Genomic DNA, 5,749 nt, shown 5'->3' on the forward strand with positions numbered 1-5,749 from the left:
TTGTTGGAGAACTTTGCCTACCCATTTGACAAGGATTGTGAGGTGTTGAGAAGCTGAGCTTGATACCCCACATATTACAGAAGTCCCTAAATCTAGAACTAATAAATTATGATCTATTGTTTGTGACCAACTCCTTCGATATGCTGAACCTGCATATTACATTTTTCCAGATGAATCCTTTCACATCTCTATCTCGGACCTAGGTGAATGCCTCGATTTCTATTCATTTAGTGAAGTAGTCGGTGACCGCCAGCATGTATATTCATTGTCCTGGTACGGTTGGGAGTTTACCAACTGTATCCATCCCTTACTTCATAAATGGCCAGGGAGTGGGGATGGAATTAAGTCTTTCAGGAGGGAGGTGCGAGACATTGGAGAACTTTTGGCAACTGTCACACCCCTTGATGTAAGCTGGTGAGTCAGCTCGTATTATAGGCCAATAGTAACCAGTTGTGATCACTCAGTGGGCGAGACTACGTCTCCTAGCATGGTTCCTACACTCGCTTTTGTGTATCTCGACAAGGACATACTTGGCCTATTCCAGAGTGACGCACGTGAGATGGGGGCCAGAAAAGAACTTTTTTAGCAACTAACCTTTATAGATTGTGAATCTGGCAGCCTTGGCTCTGAGTCGATGAGCTCTGTTCTTGTTAAGGGGAAGTTTATCATTTACTAAGTACCGAATGATCGGTGTCATCCATGAGTCCATTGAGTTGATATCTAACACTTTTGAAGTCTCTCTAGAGGTGTAGGTGTCTTCTGACTGGGGATCTTTCCAGTTTGCTGGCTACTGTAGAAACAAAAGTGGGATGATTGCTGAAGATGACCCTTGAAGAGTTGAACCGAGGTTGGCTAGGGTATTTGCATGAGCATTCTCAGTTCTCGTTACCTACATGATTGTAAATTCTTCGAAGGAAGACTGGAGTTCTTTTACTATATTGAGGTATGTGTTCATCTTTGTATCCCAAGCTTGGTATGTTCCTTGGAGCTGATTCACCACTAGTTGAGAGCCGGACTTGACTTCTAGTCTCTTCACTCCTATGTCTTTTGCTAAGATGAGCCCGACTATCAGTGCCTCATACTCAGTCTCATTGTTAGTGCACCTGAAACTACATCTAATGGCCTTTTGGATGATGTCTCCTTCTAATGTGATTAGCACAATGCCCAGACCATTTCTATTCGAATTACTAGACTCATCGACTGAGAGAGTCCACTTACGGGTCTTGACACCTGTCATGCACAGCAACTCTTTCTCTGCCAAGATGGATGTGTTAGGTGTGAAGTCAGCTATGAAATTAGCCAGTGCTTGAGACTTGACGACTATTCGGGGTTGGTAGGACACATCAAATTCACTCAGCTTGATCGTCCATTGGGTGAGTTGTCCTGACAGCTCTAGTTTGTGGAGGATCTTCTTCAATGGGAAAGTGGTAAGGACAACTATGGAATGACATTAGAAGTATGGGCGAAGCTTTTTGAAGGCATGGATGAGTAACAAGGCCAACTTTTCTAGATGGCTATACCAAGTCTTAGCATCAAGAGTGGCTTATTAACATAATACACGGGCAGTTGCTTCCTATTGTCCTCCCTGACTAGGACGACTGAGACTACCGTTTCAGAGATGGCCAAGTATGTGTAAAGTGTCTCCCCTGTAAGGAGTTTGGAGAGAAGAAGGGGTGAAGTTAAGTACTTTTTTAGCTATTGAAGGGCTTCTTCGCAGGCTAGGGTCCATTCAAATTCCTTGGATTTCTTGAGTGAGGCAAAGAACAGATGGCATTTGTCAGTTGACCGATAGATGAATCTATTTAAGGCGGCCACTCGCCCAGCCAAGCGTTAGATGTCTTTGATGCTTGTGGGAGAGAGTATGTTTAGCACGGCTAGGATTTGATCATGGTTCGCTTCTATCCCACGTTGAGTCACAATATAGCCCAAGAACTTTCTGGATGAGACCCCAAATGAATACTTAGCAGGGTTGAGCTTCATATTATACTTTCAAAGTACTGAAAATGCTTGGCTAAAATGATCGAGGTGTTGCTCGGCCATCAAGGATTTGACGAGCATGTCGTCTATATACACCTCCATCGTGTATCCTAGTTATTCAACGAACATCTTATTTATTAGTTGTTCATAAGTCACCCCTGCATTCTTGAGTCCGAAAGGCATCACTTTGTAGCAGTATGTGCCTCTTTCGGTGATGAAGGTTGTCTTCTATTGGTCACTTAGGTGCATCAGCATCTGATTGTAGCCTGAGAAGGTATCCATGAAGCTAAGCAGCTCGTGTCCGACCGTGGCATCTATTAGCATGTCTATAAGGGGGAATGGGAATGAATCTTTCAAGCATGCTTTATTCAGTTCAGTGAAGTCTATATAGACCCTCCCTTTTCCATTCTTCTTCTTGACCACCACTATATTTGCCAACCACTCTAGGTAATGTACCTCTCGCACCAACCCATTGGCCAACAGCTTCTCAACCTCCTCATTGATAATCTGGTTTCTCTTTGGGGCTAACTTCTTTCTCTTCTATTTTACTAGGGGATGATTGGGGTCCACTTGGAGTTGGTGGATGATTGCATCAAGACTGGTCCTTGTCATGTCTAAATGGGACAAAGCAAAGCAATCGTTGTTCTGCCTCAGGAATTCTACCAATCGTTCTCTAATACAAGACTTAGTCAAGAGCCAATTTGTGTCTTCCTCTCAAGGTAATCTGGGTGTATTTGTACCTTGTCCAACATCTCCATTGATGGTTCATCAAGCTCGGCTCGAGAAGTTGGATTAGATTATAATTGCTATAAAGTTTGAGACTTACCCTTGAAGGCATTCTTGTAGCACTCTCTGGAGACCTTGGGTTCGTCCTTGATTTCACTCACTCCTTATTTGGTGGGGAACCTGATTGTCTGGTGGAATGTTGATGGAACTGCTCTTATGTCTTGGATCCAAGGTCAGCCTATGATGACACTATAGGGGGAGGGACAATCAACGACTATGAAGATTGTCTAGCCATTCACACCGCATGCATATACTTGTAGAACAATCTCTCCAATAGTTTACTTCTGCTCTAAACTGAATCGGACCAGGATGGTGAGGCGCCTGCTTATGTCAGTTTCATCTAATCCCATCGTCTTCACTGCTTCAAGAAAGAGTATGTTGGTTGGGGATCCTCCATCTACAAAAATTCTCCTGACGAGGATATTGGCGATCTACAGGCTAATCACTAGGGTATCATGATACATGGCAGTCAGGGTGATAGGGTCATCATCTTCAAACTGGATTACTTATTTTAATGGTGTCTGGACGGATGGATGAATCGAACGAACTTCTTGCTGGTAACTGACTCGGGCATGTCTCTTTGCCGATGAATAACTAACCCCGTTAATTACTGAAACCCTAGATATGACGCTGCAGAAGCCCTTGGGTTTTGGATTTTTGGGCGGAGGAGAACGCTCTTTCTTGTTTCTTTGGTTCATGGTTTGTTTCCCCTTGTCAGTCAACAGGTCTCTCAGGTGCCTTCTCTTTAGTAATGTTGCGACCTCCAATGTCAGGGTGATACAATCAGTTGTATTGTGTCCATGATCATTGTGGAACTCACACCACTTAGAGATGTCTCTCTTGACGTCCAGGTCTAACTTCGTTGGCCACTTGACACTCAGCCCTAAACCTTTCATGATTGCTACCAGCTGGGTGGGCTCAACACTAAGGTTGTATTCTAGGACTTTGAATAGGGTGGAGTTGGATGGGTGCTTCTTCGGTCAGGCCAGCTGTTTGTCATACGACTTTTTGTTGTGAGGGTTGGAACCGCGTGACTGAGTGGGATAACGTGGTTCATAAGAGTGAGCTTCTAGGCACCTATCTTCTCGCCTCTGGCGGCGATCATCATAGTGATTATACCGCATCTGGTTGGCTTCATCTTTTTCCCACCTAATTTGGATCATCACCCGAGCCAGTGCATCTTCCATTGTGTTATAGCCAAGCTTGTGGACGTTCTTGTATAGTTCTTTGTCAAGGAGGAGCCATTTCCTAAATGTGTCTACTATAGTCTCAAGGTTATAGGAAGGGATTGAGATCTTCTCCTTATTAAAGCAGCTAACATATCTCGCAAGGGCTTTCCCCGTCTTTGGTACACTCAATACAAATTGGCGGACAACTTCTTAAGCTACTTGCTACTGGCAAATTGTTTGATAAAGGTGTTGACCAGTTGGGCAAAAGAACTTATGGTGTTGTTAGAGAGGTTGGTGTACAACTGTAAAGCTAGTCCCAAGAGGTTAGAACCGAAGCTCTTGCACATGCAGGCTTCCTTGACATCCCTTGGTATAAAGGTGGCAAACATCCGTTGCTTTTATGAAGCTATGTGATTATCTGGGTCGGTCGTCCCATCATATGGCTTCATGTTGGGAATGGTGAATTTGGGGGGCATCTTGGATAAAGCAATTGAATCCACAAAGAGCAAATCTGCGTAGCTATAAGGCATGCTCTTTTTGGTAGGGGTGGGCACTCCCAGTATACGTCTCATCATGGCCTCCATATCCACCAGTTTTTTACCAATTTGCTCGAGAGGGGTGCCTGTGGCTAATAGTTGAGCATCAACGCTCTAGTTGTGTGCCTGTGATCCACTCGGTCCTCTCAAACGAGTCATGTCATGGTGTGTGGATTGGAGATGTGTTCCATGGTAGTTTGGCTGGGGGTTGGATTACTTAGTCACCCTTTTGGGTTGAATCAATCCTAGCATGACTGAGCGGCTGTTTTAGCCGGCATGGATGATCAGGGGTGTACTTGAAGGATAACTTAAGCTATGGGGATGAGTTATGCCAGGATGGGTTCATTGGGCATTGTATTGTTCGCTCGACCCATGAGAGAGAGCCAAGCCTAGTAGGGTTCGCAGATACGAGTTATCGGTCATGGTAGTTTGGGTAGGAGTATTGATGGTAGCTGATGTTTGCAATTGCTAGCTTGGGATTGTCTGAGTAATGGGTCGAATGTGAGTGATAGGTCAGCTGGTAGGGATGTTGGTAAGGATGGATTAGTTACATGCATTGTGTTTAAGGTTGAGTTGTCCGTTAAGGACGACTAGATGTGGGAGGATTGTGGATCTTTGTTTGAGCTTCTGGGGTCAGGGGTTGATAGGTTTTGCATAGAGCTTACCAACACACAAAGGCGATTCCCGGGCACCTGATCATGAGTGAAGTCAAGTGAATAAAATTGGTTTACCTACTCTTATAGAGTTTGATTTTTAGCCTGCATGTTTGCATTCTTGGTCCTCTAGTGCTGCCACCTTATCCGAATTTTGCTGCATCATGATCGTTAAAGCCTCGATTTTTGCCGAGAGATCTATAGGAGCATTGTCTATTGTCTTGATCATGATTGATTCCCTTAAGGAGCATAACGTCGAAGACGTGTTGATTCCCAGAGGCCCCATGGTGGGCGCCAAACTATAGATGTCAAAATCTACAGTTACGGGATGAAGGACGAATCCTGTGATATTGAGGCCACTAGCGATCTGCTACACCTGCACACACACAAAGGAACAACTTGAAGCGAACAGAAAACACTAGGGTGGTGTTTGCCGTAAGCACTCCAACGCTCAATCAATAAGGATAATAAATACTTTTTAATGAGAATTAAGGGAAAGAAAAGGTTACTAGTAGCTTAGTAGGGAACTAAAACCACAGAGACAAAACATAGCTCTCAAAGTGAGAACTATGGGGTTAGAAGATGTAATGTTGAATACCTAAACAGTGGGGCGATGCCTGTTTATATA

Source organism: Pistacia vera, unplaced genomic scaffold (genome assembly GCF_008641045.1).
Source record: "Pistacia vera cultivar Batoury unplaced genomic scaffold, PisVer_v2 Contig593, whole genome shotgun sequence".
In the NCBI taxonomy this organism is placed as follows: domain Eukaryota; kingdom Viridiplantae; phylum Streptophyta; class Magnoliopsida; order Sapindales; family Anacardiaceae; genus Pistacia; species Pistacia vera.